Source organism: Ambystoma mexicanum, chromosome 5p, assembly GCF_040938575.1.
Source record: "Ambystoma mexicanum isolate Mex_15411 chromosome 5p, UKY_AmexF1_1, whole genome shotgun sequence".
Classification (NCBI taxonomy): Eukaryota; Metazoa; Chordata; class Amphibia; order Caudata; family Ambystomatidae; genus Ambystoma; species Ambystoma mexicanum.
In genome coordinates this window covers 1,199,747,777-1,199,775,759 of record NC_090930.1, presented here as the reverse complement: position 1 = coordinate 1,199,775,759, position 27,983 = coordinate 1,199,747,777, and the positions used below count along the sequence as shown (strand labels likewise).

Here is a 27,983-nt window from a genome sequence, read left to right as displayed (position 1 = left end):
TACTCCCTCAGCTGTTCTTTCCAGCTGAGGGAGAGCTCCTGGGCTGGCTGAACTGTCAAAGGGAAACGCGTTTTACCTTTGACAGTCATGTTCCCCAGACGTACATGCTCTCAATGAGACGCGCAAGGCCGGCTTTTTGCTTGCATAGCCTTGCATATCCCATTGGAAATTTTGGCTGAGGAAGTCCATGTCTGAATGTGCGAGGGGGCGCTCCTGAGCCTCCCCGCATATACAGACAGAGCAAGCTGGAGCAGGGCATTTCATCAGCCACGCTCAGGCCCCTGCGCGCATGTGCAGGAACGAGGAAGCTCTTGCTTCCCGATTCCTGTTTATGCTATGTAGGAGCTGGAGCGCTGGGAGGGAACTACAGTACTGGGGTAGAAAGTACATTTATGTTTATTATTTTCATATGAATATGTGTATGCTTATGTTAGGAGTGAGTGTATGATGATGGGTGCTCGTATGAAGGAGTGAGTGTATGCTGTGTGAATGTGTGTGTTTGCATGTTTGTGCTGGTCCGTGGAGCTGGTTTTGGTGGGTGGGGGTGGGGGGAGTAGGGTTGTACAACAATGGCATTTTAAAAATGCCTTTCTTGCACAATCCCCCTCCCCACCTGCAAAAATCAGCTCTCCTTATGAAGCACTGTGGGGCCCAGGGGACAGGGACGGTATTTGTTCACTAGACATCTATAATAGATGTCTATTAAAAAATACCATGCTTGTCCCCTGGGCCACCCATACACACGTAATCATGTTGATTGTGCATGTCTGTGAGGCGCTGTGGGGCCCAGGAGACTAGGATTTTGTTTTCTTTTTACTAGACATCTACAATAGATGTCTAGTATAAAATACCTGCGCCCTGAGCCGGCAGCGCCTCACATACACATATAATCACATTGCTTGTGTACATGTGTGAGGAGCTAGGGGTCCAGAGGGCAGGCATGTTATTTTTTGACTAGACATCTATGTTAGATGCCCAGTAAAAATGCCATGCCTGGGCTCCCCAGCGCCTCGCACGCACACAATTGTGTGCCTGCGAGGCGCTGGGGGACCAGGAGCAGGCATGGCATTTCTGACTGGGCATATGTGATGAAGCAAACATGATAAATGTTATTATGTAGCTAGACTGGCATTTTGGTGCAGCCAGTTTGGATATATTTTCACACTGCAGCATACATTTTGGGAAAGCCAACAGCAGTATGTTGTAGGGGTATTGGCATATATTGGCAGAACCAGCGTGGACATATTTTCTTTAGTATCAATAAGCCAGCGTGAAAATGTTTTTGTACTTGTACATACATTGCCACGATACCTCAGGGTGATCGTGCACTCTAGAAATTGGCTTAACATAACGTGGGCAAAGGCATCATGAAAATATTTTGGAGAAAGGCTCCACGTTGGTGACTTGCATCTATTTGATTGTTTTCACGAGTTACCTTACAAAACCAATTGTAAAGTGTTCGCCTTTTTTACAAAGAATTTCAATAAAGTGTAGCGTAAAATGCACCATATTAAAAAAGGTCTTGGGGGCACCGAAACTCATATTAATTGGTTCGTTCTCCCTCTCTACGCTTGGTCGCTAAGACATATTTAGGGCAAATATTTGCGCCCCTCCACTTAAAACATTTCACCAGCCACAACTGACCTTAGTCGTGGAAGAGTGGAGAACAAGTGATCGGCCAGCCAGGATCTGATGGCTACAAGGCAGGAGGATAGGGTAGCATGGATCGAGGAGGAAAAACAAGAGTAAGAAAGAAAAAGCTGGGTGTTCATCAGCATAGAGATGGTATGGTGCGAGGCTCCAAAGGAAAAAATAGAAGCAAGAGGACAGGTATATAGAGAGAACAAGAGAGGTCTGTGAGAAACCTGAAGGTGTCTCACCTGCTAGTCCCCGAATATCTGGTGTCCAGGTAGCCAGGCCACGGCCATAGCTATTGGATCCAGTTCCTGGGGGTGGACCAGTGGGGGAGGATCAACCGGCATTCACGCTTCTGTCTAGCTCCCTTGCTCATCAGTAACCCCCTACAGGTGGCCTTGCCTGTCTTCCACACCATATTTGTCTCCACCTCCCCATTATTATTTTCCTAGAAGTATAACTCCACTGCCTCAGTTAGCTGTTTGGCAAATACTGGGTCTCGCCATAGGAAATCTTTACATCTCCACCGCGTATTGTGAGGAACCTGAGGGCATCCTCACTTTCTTTTCCCCGCCATCCTCTGCTCAGATGGCCAGGGAAGGGCCATCGCTTTTGGATCCCGACCCCGGGGTGTGGATATGCGAGGGAGGATCACCTGGGCGGAGGAAATTTGAGGAGCGAGGAGGGGACGTCCTTGGGTGAGACATGGTATCCCCCATTCCCTTTTCACAATGAACCATGAAACACTGTGGTGCTTTGAAACACTAATCCAGCTGTATAAGCGCCTTGGTAAAAGACCAATCAAATAAATAAAAAATAAACCTTCAGTCTCAGCAGCCTTTATAGGTCATTGTCATCCTTTACCCTATTCTTCCCTTCCAAATGACCCTTGGAAATGCCGTCAATATAAGGCACTAGGAAGTGGTTAAATAGGAGGATATTTCCTTGCTCGGGGAGGATAAACACATATCAAACCCCTAGTATTATTTCAGAGAAATATCAGGCCAAAATAGGGAAGAAGCAATCGGGAGGTGTGCATACTTCCACTCAGTCACACCACTCTAGTACTGGGACGAGGGGGAGGCGACTAAAACACTGATTCATGGATTATTTGTGCCGAAAAAAATGGGTTTTGTGTGCCATTCTGCCCACAAATCCCTGTTTAACAAATAGGGATTTGCAGGCAGAATGGCGCACAAATCCTGTTTTTTTTCGGCGCAAATAATTCATGAATCAGGCTGTAAGAGTTTTACACACTAACATTAATTTACACCACTCTGGTATTGAGACAAGGAAGAGACTTGAAGACTGCTGAGAGGGTCAGGCATGTCCAGACAATAGAAGTAATTGTGGTCAGGCAATTAAAATCAAGGATTTGCACCTGCAACCTGTTAACAGGTCACAGGGGAATAAAAGGTGAAACCGCCAGAGAGCTGAGAGAAGTCGGCAGCAGAGAGGTCGGCAGGAGAGAGACCAGCCTGCGCGGAACTGGCCTGAGAGGGGAAGAATCCTTCCCTGGAGGGAGATGCCCAGGAGGGTCCTCTGCGGGGATGATGGGACGCTGGCTACTGCAGAGGAGAGACCGTGATACCGGGGCCCGAACAACACCAGCAACACGCTGCGAGGTTCAAGGAAGGCGGGCGCTGCTCGCCGTGCTCCAGAGAAGTGTATGCAGAGCCGAAGGATGCCAGAAGAAACAAGAGGGAGAACGCCCAGAGGAGCGGCCGAGTACTGGGGAGTGAAATGGAGGTAACACTCATATCGGGGTGCTCCTTGGGCTACAGCTAGACATATGGTATGCCGAATGAACGGAAACGTGGAACAGTTAATGGTGAACCCAAAGTGAGGGGTTTTGAATATCGAGCAAGATGCAAATTGAAATTAAATGACCTTGAATGTGAAACAAGTATTATTGAATACCGCGTGAGGCTGCCGAACTTTGAGGCCTACTACGTGGCAGCGCAGCTGCAGTACGTGGCCAAGTGGCTTTCGGACGACGAAACCCCGGAACATAGACTGTTGGGTGTGGACTGCTCCCCCTTCTACCTGCGAGAGATTATTTGGGTATCCAGCACATGGATGAGGGGGCGTCCTAAGATGCTAGCTTTGGGCAGGAACATGTGGCGAAGAGCCTGCCGGATGATGGGGGATCCCCTGCCGTGCATGCCGCAGCTGCCGCTGGTGGCCTTGGCAGGGGAAGACGGACAGCTTAGGGCCATCCTGCGAACATACTGGGAGTCAGTGGGGCTGGTCACTTTGGGTGACATTTGGCAGGATGGGGCCTTGGCGGAGTTCGCAGATCTAGAGGCGGGGGCGGGGCTGCATGCGGGGCAATACATGACGTTCCACAGAGTGGTCAGGGAGGTCCGGAGCACTTGGCCCGAGACCGTATTGGCTGACGAGCCGGATGCGACGCTGGAGATTATGTATGACGCATCCGAGGGCGGGCATGAGGTCTCCAGGCTGTACGAGATGCTGATGGCAAAGGTTGGGAAGGATTTGGGGTACCTGAGGTTGGAATGGGAAACAGAGATGGGGGCCCCGATGGCGGATGGGCAGTGGGAGCGCGCCCTGGGGTACCACAAAAAAGTATCGAGGAATGCCAGGTTTAAACAGATACAACTATATATCACGCATAGGGCATACATGACCCCCCTGAGAATTTCCAGATTTCGAGACGCTGGGCGCCAGGCGTGTCCCAAGTGTAACACAGAGAACGCTGATATGATTCACATGTTCTGGGCCTGCCCTGTGATTGCAACCTACTGGAGTGAAGTGGCGCAGAAGCTGGCAGAGAGGGGCATTGCACTTAAGATAGATTCGGCCTGGGCCTGTTTGCTTGGAGGGTATCCCAGGGCGCGCAAGCTTCGGCACGTGGAGAAGCTTAAAGATTTGGCTTATGTACTTGCCAAACGCAGAATAGCCATGGGATGGAAGGATTGTCAGAGGCCACGGGTGGAGGTATGGTGGCGTGACCTCCAGAAATGGGCTGCCGCCGAGACGACAGCATGGTGGGAGGCCAGCAGGGCGGGAGGGGAGGAAGAGGTGAGCTCCCTCACGGCATGGAAGGTGCTATTGGCTGAACTGTTTAGTACGGGGTCGACCTCGGCTGGATCTGAGAGCGACGGAACCCCACCACACGGAACGGACAATGATGGTGGACACCCTACAGGCTCATAGGGGGGAGGGAAGGGGATTGTTAAGTTAATTTTGTTCTGTTTTTTCTTTCTTTCTTTTTCATATCTGTTGTTTGGCCTTTGTTGTGGCTTGATGTGTTCTATTTATGTTCTGTTGCACTGTGTGGTTGGTATAAAATAAAATACATTTTAAAAAAAAAAGTATTATTGAATACCGAATTAAAGGAAAGTTCTGATGAGCTTATAAATGAAGTGAGAAAAAGTGTGAAAAACAAGTAATGAACATTTATGAAGTAAACAGTTTTGAACCACATGAAAAAGCAAGTGATGATCACTTATGAATACTGTGAAAGCAAGATGGTGGAGGACCGTGAGCACCTGAGTAAGTTGTGTGGAAGATCACATAGTGGCAAAGCCAAGAGACTGCCAAGGAGAAATAAAGGTGAATCTAAACCAAAACACAGGTGCAGTGAGAGAGAAACCTGTGTTGGCAAGTACACCTAAAGAATACTGGAAGCTAGCAGAGTGCCAAGCATTAAAAATGCAAAGACTACAGGAGAACAGAGTGCCAAAGGTTACTGTTTGCGTGACCTATGATAGGTGGACCGTGGGGGTCCTACAACCGCACCTAGACCTAGTTAGCCCTAATTAGAAAGAGCCAAGAGAAGTACAGATGAAGAAAACACCTCTCATAACAGGGTTGCTGAAGTAGAAGAAAGAGCAATCTGTATAAACTATTGCAAAGTCTGAAGGATTACACATTTGAAGTGGAGCTGTTTTGAAAACTAAGAGCCTTGAACTAATTGTAGACGTTGACTCCTTGAGGAGAGGAACCTCAAAGCCTTTAGACACTTTGGAATAGGATTGCTGAAGTGAATGAGGAAGAAGACAATCTGTATGAACAATTGAAGAGCCTGAAGGATTATAAAGTTGACCTGAAACTGGTTTTGAGAACTAAGAGACTTGAACTGAATGTAAGTATACAGGCTGGAAGAGCCGACGTCTCGGGGAAGGGAAACCCACGACTTTGTGAACTGTGTTGTTGTTTTGGGGAAGGGAACCCTAAGGCCTTTTTTGGAACTGTTGTCTTCTTGGGGAAGGGAACTGCAAAACCTTTTTGTAGTGTTTTGAACCTGGGGAAGGGGAGCTGAAAAGTAAACCAATAGCTGGAAGAAGCTCATAACTTTATTTGGAACACTATTACTTTTGTTGCTGTCATCCCTACACATTGTTTATCTTTAGCTGTGAGGGCAAGTACAGGTTTTGGACACAGACAGACTTTTGTTGAACATACAGACTCAGACTATCCTTAGTTTCTTTAGGTAGGGAAATCCCACCTTAGCATAGGGCAAGGTAGGCCTTACACCATCCTGACATTTAAGTAAATAAAAGTATTTTCTTTAGAACATTGAATCTGTTGTCTGTGTTTTGCTTCATGATCGCATTTATTTAACCCCACTACCATGTCGTGGTTGGACCAACCTATTGTGCGGATCTCACAGCTTCGCACTAGTGTTGTGCGTTCCCTCTCTAGCAACAGATAATCGATTTTCGTGAAGTCTGTGTGCACACCCGAGTAAAACATGTAGCCCTTCTGACCGGGGTGCAACCTCCTCCATACATCGGCCAAACTCCTTTCCTCCAGAGCCCTACTGAATATGCCACCTCCCACCAGTTCTCCCCTTGCCTGCACCCTCTCCCTTTGTGTGGCTGTCGAGATAGATTTCTGCCCCTGAGTTAAAGTCCCCACCAGCAATAAATAAACCCTATCTCCTGGCCATTATCGTGTCCAGGGCCTCTGCATTAAATGATTTCTGTCCCCCATTGGGGCTGTATACAGACACAAACATCACCCAAGCCCATTCCAGCATTCCCTGTGCTATAAGCTATCTCCCCTATCAGAGCTACTTCCTCATACTGCGTTAGCTGGAGGCGTCTGTGTAATAGTATCCATGCTCTGCCTTCTTTGAGTGCACCGGAGGCCCCAGTATATGTGTCCTCTATCCCCCCCTACTCCTACCCAATGGAGGTCACAGGCTAGTTGCATCTGCCCACCAACTCCACTGGGTGAGCCATCTTTTGTATAGGGGGAGCCGCCCGGGCACACGTCAGGACTGTTTAGTCGGCATGGGTCCACTCAGCTTAAAAAAATGCCCTGCCTTCTTTGCCCCTTTTGCGTCTTGGTAGTCCATCGTGGGGGATATTCCCTCTTGGGACTGTCTGTCCGGACTGACTTCCCGAAGTTCCTGCCACTACTCCCTCTGTTAGATGCTGCAGGGCTTGCTCCACTTTATTGGCATTGGTCAGTCTATACTTTTCACCATCCCTTTCAAAGAGCAATGCGAAGGGGTAGGCCCATCGATACCGAATCTGTGTATGGCCATTATTTTGGCCATAATACCTGCAGTTTAGCAGTCGGTACACTGGCCCTTGCACCGTCTACTTGTCTCTAGTATTTTTGGAGGGAAGCTATTCCACCATCCCTTTCTCTCCAAGACGTCAGCCCACACTGCAACCAGGCCTTTTCTGCTTTATCGCTGTCGGCCAATGGGATGGGTGTCCCACCTGCTGATTCTTTGACTTTTGCCTGATGAGGTTCCTGCTCCATCGTACCACCACATCTCGTCTCTGTGGACCCAGGGCCATGCACTCTCCACCAGGCTTCACCAGCCAGCCACACTAACCGTGCCTTTATGGGTCTGGCCTGTCTTGGACGCTTCACCATGTGGGGGCTTCAGGGCCCTCTCTCCCTCCCTGTCGGAGGGGCGCTCACCTCAGCTGCTGGCTTGTGGCCTGTTCTACCCTGCTCGCAGCTGCCAGGCTCCTCCGTTATCCCCTGCTAGCCCACAGGCTGTCCACATGGCTTTCCCTTCTGCTTCTCGAGGAGCAGTTCAAGGCCTTGTCTGGCACTCCTCTGCCCCTTCAGTCTGTGCTCAGGGGAGGCCTACCTCTTTATGGACCGCACACATAGTCAGGCGAGATGTACCAGTTGCGGGTGTTAACGAGCGTGAACAGTGTTGATTTTTCACCCCACCCCTCCCCCGTTCAGGCAAGCTTCTGAGAAATAATTCAAAGATTCCAGATTTCAGTGCAGGCTTAGAGTCTTCCCCTTATCAGATCATGTTTCCTTATCTCTATCCAAGTCTAGAAGATCAAGACATTAGGTATTGTCCTTGTATTATCTCTCTCTTGTGGTGAGTCCGAAGAAGGAAGAAGGACACAGACCCTCTGAGGACATGATGCACAGCATGATATTAAAGTAACACTATAAGACCTTACTTTCCCTTTCGAAGGGATTGTGTCCTCCGACGTATTCCTTATCTTTGATGTTATCCATTCCAGCTTGCTGGCCTCTGAAATTTTTTCCAGTAGAGGGCACTGCGCGTCGACGTCCCTCGAGTCGGTGTCCCTCGACAGCCTCTGTATCGGCGCCGACTGCAATGATGCGTATAAATAGACTCGTGCAGCGTCCGTTGCTCAGTTCCGTTTTTCCACGCTTCGTGGGCCTCGGAAACGTAACGCTCGGTTCCTTTCTTCAGGAAAGCCTTCTTATTCTTCAAAGATTATTACTATTACACAATGGCTTCTTCATCTGAACCATCGCCTCCACGGTCCGGTTTCAAAAAATGTCATGACTGTGGGAAGAAAATGTCATTAACGGATCCTCACAGTATCTGTTTGTGGTGCCTGGGATCGGAGCATCACTGTTCGGAATGCGAGGACTTGTATGTCCATGACGGCGAAAGCGTAAGGGGAAGTTAGTAAGAGGTAAGGACTTTAAAACTTCCACTCCCTCGAAAGTTTCTTCGGCCGAGTCGAGACATTTGTCTCCTCGTCGACAAAAGAAACATTCTCGTTCAAGATCTCGAAGCGGTTCTCACCGGTCTTCGAGATCAAAACACTCTTAAGAAGAGGCGTCGTAGAGCTTCCTCTTCTTCTTCCTCTACTTCCCCAGAAAGGGTCACCTGTCCCACGAAACACAGCTCTCCGGCTAAGTGGGAGGAATTCCGTAAAGAAATGCTTAGCGTCTTCGGGAAAGCGGCCTCGACCCCCTCAGAGACGTCTAAAGGTGATACCCTGGGTGAAAGACTTGAAAAATCAAAACGCCGCGAGTCGTTGAACCCGGCAAGAGAAAATACTCGAGAGCGTCATGAACCCTCAAGTAAAAGCAATAAGACCGCGTCACCAACGTCGTCGTCAAAGATTCCTTCGACTCACAAATCTGCGTCATCAACGCCTTTGTCGAAGGGCCCTTCGACGTATAAATCGGTTTCATCGACGCCGTCTTCGACGCCACTGTCGACCCCGATAAAAGACAAACCTACAACTGTCACTATGTCACAGGCAGTAGAGGTGTCGAAAGCTCCGACCATGACGTTGAGAATGCCATCGATGACGCTGAGTAGGATTCCGATCCTCTCGAGTGCATTGAGGTCTTTTCAAACTTTTTCGATGCCTTTTTCAGGATTATCGACGCCTACGACGTCCACGTCGACAACCTCGACGCTTTCTCAGGCAGTGACAGCAAATTTAGCTCCTTTTGCTCTAGAAATGGGTTTTAAACCATATCCTAGGTCTGACTACTTTAGAGCCTTGTCCTCTATATATGAGGAAGGGGAGGATTCCGACAATGAGAGAGCCTTTGGTTTGCAAAGGACTACAATACCTATGCCAGAGGAATTAATCTCTGAGGAGAACAGGTTTAAAGACCTTCAAGAGTCTCTACATGAGGCAAGTGGTTTGGATACTTCTCCAGAAGTAGAGTTTGCTAAATCGGACCCTGGAGAGCATGCTGAGACTCCTTATAGGGTTCTGATGGCCACAATAATCAAATTCATGGGGTGGACTACACCTACACCTTCTTTTCAGCAGGATGACCTTACTGATATTTTAGATAAAGGTCCACAGGAGGATCCTGTTGTTCCTTTTCATAATGCTCTGCAAAGAAAAATATCTGCTAATTGGGAAACTCCTGAAGTTATCCCTGCAGTAAATAAAAAACTTTCTGCTAAATACAGAGTATCAGCTTCAGATCCTGAATATCTGAGCAAGCATCCAACTCCAGAGAGTTTAGTTGTACAAGCAGCGACTTCATCGAACAGTAAGTCGGCATACCCCACTATTCCACAGGACAGGGATGATAAATGATTTGATGCCATGTCAAAAAAAGTATTTTCTGCATGTAGCATGGCGCTTAAGTCGATTAACGCCACTTGCACGCTAGCAAGATTCAGCCACACACTTTGGGAGTGAGCTTCATCTGCGGCTGACTGTCTCCCAGAAGGAGAAGAAAGGGATGCATTCTTAAACATTATCAGGGATGGAAAGGATGCAATGTGTGAGTCCCTTCAAACAGGCATTGATTCTGCTGACAGCATCAGCAGAGCCATGGCGACAATTACCACAATCCGCATATTTGCGTGGTTGCGGAAGTCTGGTTTTGCTCCAGATGTACAAGCCAGACTTCTGAACATGCCCTTTGACGGCACTTATTTATTTGGAAAGAAGGCTCATGACAGCCTGGAGAGATTACAAACATCCAAGGCAGCAGCGAAATCCCTTGGGGCTGCAATCTGACCGACTCCAAATCGCCCCTCAGGAGCTTCCTGGAGGGGTAGGTCCTTTTGCTTTTACTCCGCATTCGGAAGAGGCAGAGGACAGCCTGCTCAAAGGGGCCAGAAACGATTCACCCGTGGTGGACGGGTCAAAGGTACAAAAGCTGCAGCAGCAGGTGCCTCTTTACCCCCCAGCATCTGCGTCAGCCGCTTCTAGACCCCTCTGAGGTCTCCCCTCACAAGACACCAGTAGGGGGCAGGTTAACTCAACATCTGGCAGAATGGCAGGCTATTACGTAAGATGCTTGGGCATTGGAGACAGTTGCCCAAGGTTACTGCCTGCCCTTCCTACACACTCCTCAGAGTCATCCACCGGGGAGTAACTCTTTGAAGCTTCCAGTCCCGCTCCTTATGCAGGAGATTTTAGACCTGCTAGAGAAGGGTGCCATAGAACCGTTAACCGTAGCGAAGAGGAACAAGGGTTGGTATTCCCCCTACGTCCTAGTACCAAAGAAGGATGAGGACTGAGACCCATCTTGGACTTGCGAGAATTGAACAAATTCCTCAGGAAAGACAAGTTCAAGATGGTAACCCTTTCTCAGACCCTTCAGGCCCTCCAGCTTCAGGACTGGTTGGTATCTCTAGACATTCAGGATGCTTATTTCCATGTGCCAATCCATATCAAACACAGAAATTCCTGAGGTTTGCAATTGGCAATTCTCACTATCAATTTCGAGTTCTGCCATTTGCGCTGACATCGGCCCCGAGAGTCTTTACCAAGCTAATGTTGGAAGTGGCTGCGAGTCTAAGGAGGGAAGGGATCCACGTCTACCCCTACCTGGACGATTGGTTTATCAGAGCAATATCTGCGGAACAAGCTCAGATCCAGCTAGATTAAATCTGCCACTTCCTTCACAAGTTGGGCTTCTCCCTCAACTTAAAGAAGTCACAGATGATACCATCACAGAGACTCCAGTTCATTGGAGCAGTCCTGGAGACTTCCCTGGGAAAAGCCTCGCCACCAGAGGTGAGGGCTCAAGATATTCTACAGATGGTCTCCAAGTTTCAAAATGCCCAACGTCTACCAGCCTTAGACTTTTTGAGGTTGCTAGTCCACATGGCATCCAGCATCTTCCTTGTGCCAGAGGCTCGCCTGAGAATGAGATCCCTCCAATGGGCACTAAGAACCCAGTGGCCACAATTCTCATGAAGAATGTCAGATCTCCTTCAAGTCCCGGACAGAGTGGTCGAGACCTTCAGTGGTGGGCCTGTTGGGAGAACATCTTGAAAGGAGAACAGTTTTGGCAACCATGGCCGGAGATAACAGTAGTCACGGATGCCTCACTTACGGGGTGGGGAGCCCATGCCAACTACTTGACCATCAGCGGTCGTTGGTCTCCATCGGAGTCCAGACTACACATGAACCTGTTGGAGCTGAGAGCAATCAGACTAGCGCTGAAAGCTTTCCTGCCATCAGTACAGGGAAAGAATGTCCTGATAATGACAGACAACACAGTGGCCATGCACTACCTCCACAAAAGAGGAGGCCTAGGGTCACTGCCACTGTGCAGAGAGGCAATGCAGCTCTGGTTTTGGGCAATTCAAGAAGGAATCTCTCTATCGGCAGTTCACGTAGCTGGAGAGAAGAACTTGACGGCGGACGCTCTGAGGCAGAGCACAGTCTCCCACGAGTGGGAGCTAGCTCAGGAAGTCCTTCAAGAGATCTTCACCCTTTGGGGAACCCCTCAAGTGGATCTGTTCGCCACCAGTATCAACAGGAAGTGCGATCAGTTTTGTTCAAGGGAATTTCCCCCAGGAGGAGCTCTAGGGGACGCGTTCGTAGTGGACTGGTAGTTTCCACTTCTGTACGCGTTTCCCCCAGTCCCTGTCATTCCTCAAATGATCAAGAGGTTGAGAAGATTCCAGAAAGCCATGATCCTAATTGCCCTGGGTTGGGCCAGGAGAACGTGGTACCTGGACCCTTTAGACATGTCCATCTGTCCTCCGATTCGTCTTCCGCAAAGAGAGGATCTTCTCTCGCAGAAGGGAGGTCAGGTCTCCATCCAGACATCAGAACCCTCAACCTTCACGCTTGGTTTCTAGCAACAAAGACTTTATACCTCTGCCGTTGGAACACATTTTGCAGCTGGTGTAGAGAAAGGAATATTGAACCCTTTTCATGCAGTACACCAATGGTGTTATCTTTCTGGCTTTACTTAGCAAATTCAGGTCTTCAAATTGGTACGATCAAGGGCTACCTCGCAGCGCTGTCGATCTTTAAGCGTACTGCTGAGGAGCCTTCATATTTCAAAATACCCTTGGTAATCCAATTTCTGAAAGGATTAACTAATGTTTATCCCCCAAAGCCTTTTCAAGTTCCATTGTGGGACCTAAATCTAGTCTTAACATTTCTGATGGGTACTCCTTTTGAACCACTTCATTCCTGTTCATTAAGATTTCTCACTCTTAAAACAGTTTTTCTAGTGGCTCTAACTTCCGCCAGAAGAGTGAGCGAATTACGAACTCTATCTTGCAAACCTCCTCATACAATCTTTCATAAAGACAAGGTTGTCTTACAAGTGAAGCCCAATTTTCTCCCAAAGGTGGTCTCTGAATTCCATATTACTCAGAAAGTAACCTTACCTTCGTTCTATCCTCCTCCCCATCCAGGGAAAGAGGAAGAGAGATTACACAGGCTGGATCCATGGCGTGTCTTGAGTTTTTATATTAGAAGACTTGCTAGGATAAGGCAAGCAGACCAATTGTTTGTAGGATACGCAGGGCACAAATTAGGACCACCAATCACAAAACAGACCATTTCAAGATGGATCATTTTAACCATTCTAGAATGCTACAAATTGGCAGGAAAATAACCCCCTCAACATCTTAGGGCTCATTCAACCAGGGGTATCGCAGCCTCTTCGGCTCTCCAAAGAGGGGTCCCAATTAAAGATATATGTGCGTCTGCCAGATGGTCGTCCGCACATACCTTTACCAAATTTTACAGCCTGGATTCCTCCTCTAGCCATCTTTAAAGGGAAATATTTCATCTTTACTCCCACCTGCTCTTTACACTACTGCTATGTGAGTCTATCAAAGATAAGGAATACGTCGGAGGACACAATCCCTTCGAAGAACAAGTTACTTACCAAACTGGTAACGTTCTTTCGATGGGATGTTCCTCTGACGTATTCCTTATCGCCCCTCCCATCCATCCCCGCAGTAAAACTTCCCTTGTAGTTGCAGCTTACACTCCTTCAAGGTTACTAACCAATGAATGCAAAGCAAATCTGAACTTCAAAACGGAACTGAGCAACGGACGCTGCGCGAGTCTATTTATATGCATTATGACATCGGCGCCGATACGGAGGCTGTCGAGGGACACTGACTCGAGGGATGTTGACGCGCAGCGCCCTCTACTGGAAAAAATTCCGAGGCCAGCAAGCTGGAATGGATAACATCAAAGATAAGGAATACGTCGGAGGAACATCCCATCGAAAGAACGTTACCAGTTTGGTAAGTAACTTGTTCATCTCTATGGGTGGTGTGAGAAAACTAGAGGTTTCTTACTTGCTTGTCCCTGGGGATCTGTCATCCAGGTGGCCAGGTAACGGCCATCGCTATTGGATCCAGTTCCTGGGGGTAGACCAGTGCAGGAGGATCACCTGGATGGGGGGGGTGTCTTCGGGGAGTGGAGGTGGGACACCGAAGGGTGAAATGCAGTATCCCCTTCCTTATGACACCTTATCCCCATCCTACCCCATAGGATACATAGAAACTCTACCCCCCTTTTCCAAAATGAACACTTTGACACACTGCGAAGGATAACGGACTAACACCAGAGCCATTTACCTGACGCGTCCCAATACGAGGGTCAGGCAAGGTCAGGCAATTGCTGATAACTACACACACCTGATGGCCCTTTACCTTCCCCACAGGGATAACAGGCAGAGCATGAGAGCACACTTTGAGCAAGGCCGAACGCACAAGGAAGCAGCCATTCTGGGATGGCAATTCAAATGGAGGAGAAAGGCGGGGAGATCTGAAAGGACAACCAGGAGGCAATTGCCCTTTCCAACCCAGAACCGTGAAACCGCTGAGAAAGAAAACAAAATATTGTGAATTTCAGCTGGCGAAAGGTGTGTCAGATGTCAGTGGTACGTGGAACCATCCCGCACTGATTGCCAGGGCTGGGAGAAGCGGTTTCCATTGTGGTACCGTCCTTGACCCCAGCGGCAAAGAAAGCGCTAACGAGTTCAGCACAGCCAGTGATTTGGAAGAAGCTGATAGTGGACCAGACTGTGTTAGGCTCAAGATTGCAGTGGCAACATTGTATGTGAAGAAAGAAGATGATAGACAGAGGTCTTTTGTGAGAGAAATCGGTACCAGAAATAGAGTGGTCCGGCGCCACGTGGGTGCTCATTCTAAAGACTCTAGCTGGTACCCCTTTCCTGAGAGAAAGAAGAGCATGAAGTGTTAAAGTGGTCGAACAAGGGTCAAGCCAGACCCCTAGTACAGTCGAAAGTCTTTGAGGTGTTGTGAAAGTGTGCCCAAAGTGAAAGGAATTATGAAAGTGGCATTTGCTCCCGGAAGAGGGGAACACCATGTGATTTTGTGAAACTGGCATCTGGCATAAAATAACCGAGTGACTCAGCGAGATGTAAATTGGCAAGTACCTTGCGAAAACCGTAAAGTAGAAAGACCAAGCTGCCCCATTGCTTAAAAAGACATGAAGACTCTTGAATATTACAAGGTTAGGCTCTTTAGTCTAGATGGCAGTGTGAACCCGGCGGAGAGAAGCCAGGAGAAAGCTAAGAGAAGCAAATCCCACATTGTGAAAACTAAGTGAACTGTGATAAATTTGCAAACGTGAACCCGACTGAGGGATCTCTGCGAATTGGGGTGAATAGTAAAATACCCCTGAACATTGTGATGACAAGCATGAACCCGACTCAGGGATGTTCGCAGTGAGTTGATAGTCTGAGCCTGATCGAGGGAGGCTATAGTTAAGAAAAGGATTGGAGCCTGGCTGAGGGGGATCCAAGTGTGAAGAGTAAGAGCCTGACGTGAAGATTAACAGAAGGAACTTTTGTTTTGTTGTTTATAACTATCAGGCCCTCTGAAGCAAGAGACATTGCATGACAGAGACTTGGGTACAGAAGGCTCTGATATTGTAGATAGGAACTGTATGCTCGTGCTGGAGGAGCTGTGCTCAAGAGTGCTGCCTTGTCCCGTGCCAAAAATGTGGGGAAGGGAGACCCCGGCCTTAACATCCTGACTTATAATTTTGTGAACACTCTTTCTTTCCTTGTGAACATTATACCACACTATTTTGTAGTATAGGGGTAAGGATCGGCAATAGGTATTTTTAGTATAGGCCCTTTTTATTTGACTAGACTCCACTTGGACTGTATAATTATTTGATAGTCGGAATGTGCTCCCATCTTAGATTTAGGTTTAGATTAGGCGTTTTTCTCCCCCCATTTTACAGTTTAATAAACACCCTTGAACTGTGATCACTTGTGTCTGTCTTGCTTTGATACCATGCCTTCCTTACAGTGGACCCTACCTATGTTAATAACTAGGGTGCTCGTTCGTCAGTAGTTGTGAATGTCCAAAGAAATAAGCCTTCTGTCAAAAAACTACCCTAACTGACTCTACCACTTTGAAAACTAACTTAGGACAGGATAATGACTCCTGAGGGTACTCCTAGTACCAGACTTTTGGATTTTCTTTAGTAAACAATCTGCAAATATTCCCTTGTGACTTCTTTGATCATAATCTTTAGTTCTTCAAGAGGATTATTACGTTTTCCCTCCTCTTTGGGAATCCCCTTTGTGGTTCTCTTATAAGATCTATTCTTCTGACTGTTGGTCTCCATGTATACTTGCAAGGTATTATTACTTGGATAGGCTTTTCCTCCTGGGTTATTATAGTTCAGCTTCGTTTGGTCTGCTTGACTTTGTAGGTGGCTCAGTTGTCTATTTCCTCTAAACTCTGATTCATGTCTTTTTTTTCCCCTCTGGTATGATATTCTTCTCGTATAAGATAATGGGCCTCATTACAACCTGCCAGGGCTAGACCGCGGTAAATCCGTGACGGTGGTAAAAATGTTTCCGTGTCCGCAAGGTTGCGGAAAGACCGTCCGATTACATGTTGTCGATCGCGCGCACCACACAGACGCGAAAACGTTGTTACCGCCATCACGGAAAAAGTCACGGAAATGGACATAGCGCTGCCACAAGTAGCACAAAACCCGTGTCTGCCTCCGTCGCCACGTACACGGAACCGGAAATACCATGATCGCCAAAACAGGAAACAGAGAGGCGGCCATCATATAAAAGCACAATCCATTGCCATCCAGAGTCAGCACAAGCACAATCCATACTGTGAGAAGGCAAAAGGAACCACCAGCATGTCTGCCAGGATTCCAGCTCAGAGGCAGCGCAAACAGCGCTTCAGTGAGGCGGAGCTAACTGTCCTGGTGGAGCACATTGTGGAGAATGCAGAGATGCTGTTCAGCGCCGATCAAAAGCGTGCCACACAGCAGCGGAGGAAGGAAGTGTGGGCGGAAGCAGCACGCAAGTGCACCGCTGTGGGTGTGACATTGCGGAGCGTCAAGGACTGCCACAAGCGGTGGGACGACCTCAGGCTGAGGGTACGCAACCTGATATCCACACACCGCCAACGCAGCAGTGGTACAGGCGGAGGACCCCCTTCCCCACTGAGGCTGCAAGCATGGGAGGAGCGTTGCAGCAGTGTCCTCCACCTTGAGGGCATCCATGGGATCGGGAAGGCTGAGGCAGGAGTGAGCCCACCTGCAGATGCTGGTAAGTGGTGAAACCTGAATGCCATATGAGAATATGTAGATGGCAGTACTGGCCCACAGGACCCATCAACAACCCCCCCCCCCCCGCAGTGCTGACTGGCCCATAGGACCCATTAACAAACCCCCCCAGCAGTGCATGACTGGCCCATAGGACCCATTAACAACCCCCCCCCCCCAGCAGTGCATGACTGGCCCATAGGACCCATTAACAACCCCCCTCCCCCAGCAGTGCATTGACTGGCCCATAGGACACATGATCCGTATGGCAACCAACATCAGAAAAATGCATACCCCCAGCAATCAGATGCATGTAACTAACACTATTCAATGTCCAACCTGTATGACGCATGTGATGCACCCATCAGCCACCACCACAACACTAATTGCATGTCCTTTGTGCCCCCACAGCCGTATCAAGTGACAGTGACACTGCACAACAGGCCAGGCAATCTGCACCGGCAAGTGCCCAAGCCACCGCCACCACACAAGAGGATGCTGCCGGCAGTTCGCCATCTCTGCCCACATTATCAAATGCAACAGATATGCCGCCCACCACCACCGACATCCCCTCCGTCTCCACACTGCCTGAGGCAAGACAGGTGCCACGGGAACCCATCATGGCCACCCAACCCAGAAGGAAGCAGAACTGCAGAGGGGGCGGCCTGTAGTGATAACAGTGCCCCGCAAGAGCACTCTGATACTGGGCCACAGGGGGAGATGCCCACATTTGAGGACATGGGTTCCTTCCATCAGCTGGAGTTCAGCCCCACCTCACTCAGGAGTCCCATGAGGTCACCCACCCCATCTATGGCCGAGCTGAATACCCGCTTGCAGCGGATGGAGGAGCAGCAGGCTACCCTCACCCAGCTGGTGGAGAGGCAGCTTGAGGAATCTAGGCTGCAGAGGGAGAGCTATAGCACCTCAGTGCGTCGCCTGTCAAGGTCTATTGGACGCTTTGCAAGCACAATAGTCACCCTTGCACGCCATGTGCGGGAGGATAACGACAACACCTCCAGGCTCATAGAGGCCATGTTGATTGGGCAACAGGCAAATCTGGCACGGATGCCATCAATACCAGATTCAGTGCCATCAAACACCACCACCCCATCCAGCTCCACTACTGCCAGTCCAAGGAGGCGCTCGAGTAGGCTAACGGAGCCCTCGGGCAAGGTTGCACAGGCACAGAAGCGCACACGGAAGTGATGGCATGTGTGTGGGGCAGTGCAGGACACACGTGGACTTGAAGGGTGTGAGAGGGGTGGGCACATTTGGGTGGTGGGGGAGGTAGTTTTGGGGGTTTGAACAATGGGGCCCGGGTGGGGGTGGGTATGTTTGGGTGGTGGGGGAGGTAGTTTTGGGGGTTTGAACAATGGGGCCCGGGTGGGGGTGGGTATGTTTGGGTGGTGGGGGAGGTAGTTTTGGGGGTTTGAACAATGGGGCCTGGGTGGGGGTGGGTACGTTTGGGTGGTGGGTGGGCTCGGGTGTACAGGTTCCCTAACCAATGCACCTCCTTCCCTGTTGTGTTTACATCAATATATCACCATTTGAAATCAAGACATACATGTGTGGACATTGATCATTTCATTGGCAGTGCAACTAATCATTTATTGTCGTCACCATGTTCGTGCATTGCTGTGAATGTGCTGTGTCTCAAAAGTAAATGCGAATCAGGCCATCCCGTGCTCTCTGGCCATCAAGTGGACCCCCAGGGGGAGGTGGTGCCATCCCATCCCATCCCCATCCCCATCTTCCTCATCTGCGTCTGGTGGCTTTGGGATGTTCCTGCGCAGGCATATATTGTGCAGCATGGCACATACGAGCGTGATTTTACTCGTCTTCACTGGGCTGTACAGCAGTGATCCGCCAGATCTGCTCAGACAGCGGAAACGTGCCTTCAGCAGTCTGAATGTCCTCTCAATCATTCCACGTGTGCGGACATGTGCCCTATTGTATGCCTCTTCATGCCTGTTCCTTGGTCTCCGTACAGGTGTCATCATCCATGGCGTGAGTGCATATATGGCACCACCTACATGGGATGTAGATGGGGGAACATGTCAGTGTTTGTGGCATCATGTACTCATCTGATGCTGTGCAATCTTGTATCATTGTTCATTCATGCATATGTGCTATGCAGTGTTTGGAGGTGTATATTGGGCATCAGAATGTATGTCGGAAACTGGATATGGGCCAACACATTAATGTGCATGTCTACTGTGCCCTGCGGGTGACATTTGATTGTGAGCATGTCACAGTGCAGTGCTGTCCACCCATGGCAGAGTGACTCCACTGTACTGAAGTAGTGAATGCACAACGTCTCATTTACAGGCATCTCGTGCATTTTGAGGGCAGTGTTTCATTTGAGGGTGGATGTCTGCAGTGGCACAAGGTACATGGGACAGTGACGGGATGGGCTGTGGCAGGGTGTGCATGGGCACATTGTGGTGACCTGTCATGTCTTCCTTTGTGATGTTTGGTATCCGCTGTGTATTTGGCAGATGGAAGGGGGGGGTGATGCATGTGCGGTCACAGCAGCACACTCACAATGCTCATTGGCCTGGACACACACACACACCACTTCGACAGGGTTGGTGCATTGTCAGCTGTACTCACCCAATAGCCATGTGCTTTGTCTGGCATAGCGTTCCATGTACCGTGGCAACGTGGAATTCCGCAGTACCATTGAGTCATGGGTTGAGCCTGGGAAACGTGCGCAGCAGTGTGTGATCAGTTGCATGGCATCACATACCATCTGTACATTCAACGAGTGATACTGTTTCCTATTGCGGAACACCAGCTCAATTGCACGTGGTACTGTCAGCTCAACGTGGGTGCAGTCAACTGCGCCTGTGCAATTTGGCATGCCTGCTATGGCATGGAAGGCCAACTTGGTGGCAATGACCTCGGGGAGGGTGCGGGGTAAGGCTATGTGTTCCGACACATGGCGCAACAGGGCATCCAGTACCTGTACCAGGATTTTTGAAAAACAGGGTTGTGATATGCCGTGCAGCTCACCAACCATGTGTTGATAGGTGCCAGTGCCAAGGAAATGCAGTACTGCCATAACCTTCAGGAGGAGGGGGATGGCAGTGGGGGTGTCAATTTGGCTGCTGATGTCGTCCTCAATCATGGCGGTGATGTGCAGTATTGTTGCACGGTCCAGCCGGTATAGTGTGTGGATCTGTCCTGGGGTGAGGTTCCAGGGTGAGGCCCTGATGCGTGGTATTGCTGGCTGACTGCGGGGTAGGGCCGGCTGGACAATGGGGTTTGCCATAGGTGCAGGGTTGGCTGGTTGCCGCCTGCGCCTCCTCCGCCTCCTCCTCCTCTGCGCCATTACTGCCATCATGTGCAGTGCTGCCTGTTGGTTGAGTAGGCCCAGTCCCAGTGCTACTAGAGCTGCTGCCTGCATGGTTCTGTGTTGTGTTGGGTTGGGTGTGGCCCTTTTGTAGGCTCCCAGTGGGCTGCTAGGTCCAGCTGGGCTGATTTGGTGCACCTGTGCCCTGATTCAGTTCAGCAGGCAGTGTTTAGCGTCATGTTTGCGGTGGCGGCGGTACCGCCACCGTGATCATGGTTTTAACGCCATTTTTCTGGCGGTGTTTCCGTGTCCGCGCTAGTTGTGATGCTCGCAGTGTTTCGTGTTGCCGGTAACGGAAGGGTTTCCGTGCAGACGGACTTAACGGAACACTTATTTCCGTGGTGGCGGATGGGGGTGGTGCTATTTCTGGGGCCGCGGGTCATGATTGGGTGGACGTGGAAACGGTGCCGGTATGGTTTTACCGTCAGTGTTAATTCCGGACCGGAGTACTTGTAATGAGGCCCAATGAGTTACTTTCCCCTTTTGACAGGGTATTATCCATTGTTGTTCTCTCTCTTTATATAGCATTCCAATAATTCTTTCTCTTATATCATCTGGTTTTGAGTTAATTTGTTTCTAGGCTAACTCTGTTTCATGGCCTCTACTAAAACGAGTTGCTGGTGTGACAGAATGATGCCGCCGGGGCCTCCCGTGCTTCCCGTTCTCCCTGTTACCTTCCTGCTTGAAGAAGTACGTCTTTGTGAGCTTTGTTCCTCTGAGACCTCCTCTCAGCTCATATACTGCCGTCACTGTCTCTTTACTGGCGTTTCTCTCCTCACCTTCACTCGTTTCCTCACAGTGTGGTGCTTCAATGCAGGGCCTGACCCTCTGTGCTTTTTTGTTGGCGGAGGTCGCGGCGATGGTTTGTGGACCAGATGTCCACCACGGGACCTCCTTCATGGTCTCGCCACCACCTTCTCTCGGGCTCCTGCCCTGCCGGTTTTTCTCTCCTCAGGTTCGCTGTGGCTCTGGAGTACTGTTTTGCGCTATGGAGCGAGTTTGAAACTCGGAGGCTTCCTGGTTACCATCTTCCACAGGTCCTACACAGCTTGGGAGCTTCCAAGGCCTGCGTATGTGTTCCTCTCGCTCTCTTAGCGCTGCTTTCTCTCAGAGGGCATGTTAATAAACGTACTAGTCCCAGTGGATTGCATATATATTTTAAAGGGACATGTTCCTCTTCCACAAGACAATGCCATCTGGTAGGTGTTTCTTTGTCCCAGTCTTGATATTTCATATTGCCTGGTATTTTTGAGCATCACATTTAGGCCACAGTATGCATAGCTTTAGGGAGTTCCTCACGGGAATGGGAGTCTTTGTCCACTGAGGGGGAGTCTTTCCCGGTGAGGTCCCTCTTGCCTCTAACTTGAAGGAGGGTATTGTGGAGCAGGCTCACCTCCATAGCCTCACAGAGGGGAGGGGTTCCTCCGAGGGGAGAAGGGACGAATTCCTTCGATTAGTCACACTCCATAGACTTGCATGTTAACAACATTTCCAGTTCAATAACTATTACTGAATGCTATTTACGCAGTTTGATTTCAGTTCCATAGCTCATGCCATTATTGGAGCAAAGCTAGATTATTGCAATGCCCTCTATTTGAGAGCCAATCATGTGTTCTTAAGGCTCTCGTCCCACTACTTTTTTTTTACCTCTTATCTTTGTCTTTTACTGTTTCTTTTTTATACTAATCTACAGTCTGATAATGCTGTATTTTTAGCTGTGTATGAATTTTAATATGTGGGTACTTCGTCTATACATGTTGTTCTTTGTTGATGTATTTTTACCGACAGTGGTCATGGGAACATTGCACTTAGGTTACATTCTGTATTCTTGACTTTGTTGGTGTATATAATACACTTTGACTCCCTACCCAAAGTCTTTAAGTGTTACTAAATACTGCAGAAAGATTTGTTACCATAACACTTCGGCACTAGCATATATTATTGGCACTCACTACCTGTTCTCTCACTGGTAGCCCATGGAGCCTCCCAAATTTCTCAAGAGGCTCCATGGGCTCCCAGCGAGGGCACGGGTAGGGTTTATTGTTGTCCCTTGGTACTTTAATAAATGCCTTAAATGGCTCTGTACGGCCAGCCCATTGCATGCTAAGCCATGACAAAAACGCTCCTCAATGCCATTGATGTATACTCACCCCATGTTTCTTATACTAATCTCTGGCCAACATAAAGTCTAGAAAGTGACGCCCATTACCACAGCTACTGTTGGTGTTAACATCGGCAGCTACCCATGGCTACTTTATACCAAACTGTTCACAAGTAACCTTCTACCATAATCGTCTGTCTCCAGTGCCCCCTTCTCAGTGACATTACAATGAGAAGAACAACTGTATGCGTTATCCAAATACACTTTCATGCCTGTTTAGGAGCTTTCTGCACCAACAATTGTCTCGCCACTCAAAGTCAATGCTAGAATCTCGTTGCCCGCCTGCTTTAACTGTTTGTGATAATGCCCTGCACTCCAGCCTGATAGAATGCCTATTGTTGCTATTGCCCGTTAACTGCCTGCTGTACTGTGCCAATTACTTTTGGAGCCTATACTAAGGAAACTGAACCTAGGTTAATATAAAGTGGCCCACCCCACATTTGATTTGTACTTATTGCACTTAGTTTAAATGGTGCTTGGAATTTACACAAACTGGTCTGCACATTTCATTCTTAGCCTCTACTGTGAATCTTGAATTTAGGTGAACCCCTACTGCTCATTTGCACCTACCTGTTTTGCCCATTGCATTTTTACCCTTTACTGTGAATCTTGAATTTAGGTGAACCCCTACTGCTCAATTGTGCCTACCTGTTTTGCCCATTGCATTTTTTAGCCTTTACTGTGAATCTCGAATTTAGGTGAACCCCTACTGCTCAATTGCGCCTACCTGTTTGCACATTGTATTTTTAGCCTTTACGGTGAATCTCGAAGTTAGGTGTACCCCTATTGCTGAATTGCGCCTATCTGTTTGCACATTGCATTTCTAGCCTTTACTGTGAATCTTGAATTTAGGTTAACCACTACTGCTCAATTGTACCTACCTGTTTTGCACATTGCATTTTTAGCCTTTACTGTGAATCTTAAATTTAGGTGAAACCCTATTACCATGAGTAAAAACATAAATACCCAGACCCTCCTACTTACGATTGGACTCTTCACCATCATGGCCTCTGCTACCTCGAACACAAGCCCACCTGTAGGCAGAAACATGAGACTTAGGGCAAGACTACCCTGAATTTATGAACCTAAAAGAAATATTATAAATAATACCATTGGACTCATCTCTACCCATGACTACTTGGCTAAGCGTGCACAGGTAACTTAAACAGACATCCCAAACCCAGTGCCTGCCCAATCTTACACAAAGAAGCACCCGAGCCAAAATAGACACTTAATCAAACCTTCACACAATCCTAACCCTAAGAGTACTCTGACATTAACTGGGTCACTCATCAACGCCAGATCCATGGTAGCCCATGCCACCGAAATTTCTGACATTCTAAGCAACGGCAGCCTGGACCTTCTTGCCATAACAGAGACTTGGCTCCATGAGGCGGCAGGACCTACCGTGATGTTAGCTGAACCGGACAGTCACCATATCCTCAGAGTTGATAGACCTAATGCTAAAGGCGGTGGCCTAGCCATCATCTCTAAAACTACCTTGCCTATTAGGCTTGCCACCTCACCCCCTTGCTCATCCTGTGAAATACTCACAGCTAAATTGCTGTTACCCAATAACCGCACGTTGACCATCCATTTGATTTACAGGCCCCCAGGACCATTAGGAACCTTTGAAGATGACCTTACCAGCCTCATAGCGAATAATACGCAAAAGCATTCCCAAACCTTGCTGATGGGCGATTTCAACATCGGCCTCAACGACCCAGACAACAAGCATGCCCACTCAATAACAGCCCTACTTAATGACCACGGGCTCACCCAAAAGGTCCTTTCACCTAACCACATCAAAGGTAGAACCCTCGACTGGGTATCCAAACTTAACTGTAACATTGCCATCACCGACATCGTCCCACAACCCTGGACGGACCACTACTTAAACAACTTCACTGCCACACTCGATCTCCTCAGCCGCAAAACTATCAGTATGATACCCCCTCTACCTACTAGAAGTAAAAAAGATATCACTGCTGAAAAACTTATCCCTCTCCTCCTCCCCGTTATCAATGGCCTGGAGAACACCGCCGACCCAGACACCTTAGTGGACACCTTCAACAAAGCTATGACCACGGCACTAGACACCATTGCTCCAACTAAACTGTGCAAAGGCAAACAGGAAGCACACTTGAATGTCTGGTTCACACCCCAACTTAATGATCTAAGAAAGCAGAAAAGAAAGCTTCAAGCTATCTGGCGCAACTCGCCTACCGACAATAACAAAGCCAAATTAGCCCAACTATCCAAACGCTATAAGAAAGAAATCATCAACACAAAAAAAAATCTATTTGACGACAGAATCACAAAAGCCAAATCAAACACAAAGGAACTCTTTTCCATCCTCTGGAAAATGGAATCCCCCCTACAACCAGTAAACACTGTCCCAAAGGACAAGATATGGTGTACTAACATACAAAACGCCCTATCGGATAAAATGTCCACCATCCAACTCAAAATAACACATAAAAAAGACTCTCTGCCCCTCTCTGATCAACAAATACCACTGCCCACTGAGCACAATACTATTCCGCCTTTCAGTTTCAAAACCATCTCAATCATTGATATTAAAAAGGTCATTCTCTCCCTGAAACCTTCCAACTGCAAGGGTGACAGCTGCCCAACGCAAATAATAAAGGATGCAGCCATAGACTTAGCCCCTTTTATCTCGAAGCTCATAAACTCCTCCTTTAAATCAAACACAGTACCAACCAACCTGAAAGACTCCTGGGTCCTCCCCTTACTCAAAAAACAAACCCTCGATCCCTCCATCCCCACTAACTATAGACCCATCACTACCGTACCTTTCCTACTCAAAATTATTGACAGAGTAGCCTACTTACAAGTTCAAGACCACCTGGAGGCTAATCATCTGCTAGGCTCTCAGCAATCGGGATTCCGCCCTCTCCATGGTACCGAAACAGCCCTGCTAGACCTTAACACAAAAATTGAGGAGTTAAAGGATAGTGGCAAAACAGCTTTGCTACTTCTACTGGATTTGTCAGCAGCCTTTGACTTGGTGGACCATGGAGTTTTATGTAGCCACCTCAGGTTTGCTGCTAACTTCACAGGAGAAGCCATAGCCTGGGTCCAATCCTTTCTAGCCAACCGTACTATGAGAGTTTTCTCTACCTCCACCTGCGCTGATCCTATCCAAATAACATGCGTAGTCCCACAGGGATCCTGTGTCTCACCCACCATGTATAACATTTTCACCAAGCCACTATTTGACAAGTTAGACAGACTGTGCGTCACCTACACTAATTATGCAGATGACACCCAGATCCTCATACCCCTTTCGGGCAACTACGAAGCAGACCTGGCCTTGGTGAATAAGATATACATCCTCATTCAGGCTTGGATGGCGACCCATGGCCTCTGCCTGAACGACGATAAAACTGAAATTCTGCTCCTCGGATCTGACTCTAACCTAAAAAACTAACCCCAAACTATGTATCCTTCAACATTGACAACATCATCATTTAGGTTATTCCTGAGGTAAAAACTCTAGGATTCTATCTGGACTCTTCTCTCACCCTAAAGAAGCAAGTCAACTCTCTCTCCTCCACAACAGCTTACACTTGTAAATTAATCCGAGCTGCCAGACCATTCCTCTCCAGTGCCAGCTGTATCACCTTGGCTAATGCTCTTATCATGTCTAGACTCGACTCTTGCAACGCCCTGTACTCAGAAGCTAACAAGTATGTCACTGACAAACTCCAAAGATTGCAAAACAACGCCCTAAGAGCAGCATTGAACATCCCATATAGAGAGCACATCTCTAAATTCCGGTAAGAGGCCCATTGGCTAAAAATAAAGGATATAATCCTCCTCAAAACCATATCTATTACTTCTAAATCTCTAAACAATCTAGCACCTCCTTACTTATCGGAAATAATCTCCAGGAAATCTACAACCCGACCTTTGAGATCGTCCAACACATTCTTGCTCGAAATCCCTAGATTTAAACTAACCACGGCTGGAGGAACTAGCTTCCCAGTCAAAGCTAAAGCTGTGCAAGCATGGAATACACTCCCAATAGACCTTAGACGTCCCCTACCCTACGGCAGATTTAGAATCAATGATCTCAAATGGATTTGCTCTAATGACCCATAACCACAGCTCCCTCCCACTGCCACTCCACCGTGACAACTACTGCACCTAACATTACTACTACGACTTACACACCGGACCTATCTGTCCATAGCCGTAGCCATAGGCATTCACCAAATGTACGCAATGCTAAGTCCAACCCTTGTCATGCATCTGATCAGCTATACCTTTACATGCTCTCGAATGGCTAATGACTATGCTGTTTCATTTAATGTACTCACATTCTATTCACCTGTATCCACGAATGACAAATGTCTGTACTGTTTCATTTACTGTACTACACAATATATTCATATGTATGTACCAGCCTGTGACAGGCAATGCAACTAAGCTTTGAGAACTCTTGTACTGTTGCGCCCAGCTGCCCAAGGGCTTGGTGCGCATTATCAGATTAATTAACAAACAAACAAATAAACAAACAGTGATGAACCCATGTTTCAAAAGTTCCAGGGGCCTCAGTAGTTGTTTACTGTTCTCCTACCATAGGAGATATGTATCATGAATGGAATGGGTCCACAAGGATTGACCCTAAAACATCCAAATCAACCCATGAACCATATGCTAGCAAAGGCCAGGGATTGGATCTGCAGTTGGGATGGAAGAATGGCAACCAGCAACTTCCCCCAGGCTGTGGAAAACGGCAGAGAAATGCAGGTCACAAAGCAGCTATCGGCTCAACCCTTTCCATGGAATCCAGAGGAATGCCACATACCTTAGTGAAGTTAGAAGAGTGCCCTGAACCCAAGTACCACCAACCAACTCACCAATTCTGTGTCCACAGGCTAGAACAACCTACATGATGGCACAAGGCATAACAAAAAAGCGAGTCTGCAAATTGGCCTGACTATGCAGGCGTGTTGCAACTGCAACTGGAAAAGAGTCAGCTGGTGAGGTGAAATTTCAGGGAGTTCAGAGCAAATACAGAAAAAGCACTGGTCCAGAAAGAGAAGCCCAGAAAACAGGATGCACCGACTAATACTAGAAGGCAAGTTGACACACTAAAGGTAAGGGCTGGAAGGAGAGCAGACAGAGAAATGATTCAAAGAACAATTTTAAGAAGAGCAAAGGGAATGAAGACATAAGCTGCAACTAGTCAAAACCTTTTATAACAAGGAATTCTCTTGTCTCAGGCTACTTGTTTTTGGGATTTGGGTGGCATTTTGTGTAACGTTGTTCATTAATTCATGGA

At 48.2% G+C, this 27,983-nt stretch overlaps 1 protein-coding gene across 3 annotated transcripts in view; it reads left to right on the top strand.

Moving 5' to 3' along the window:
- PIGN (phosphatidylinositol glycan anchor biosynthesis class N) overlaps window positions 1–27,983 on the top strand; it is a 1,975,532-nt gene that overhangs the window by 588,917 nt on the left and 1,358,632 nt on the right. The window lies entirely within an intron of this gene.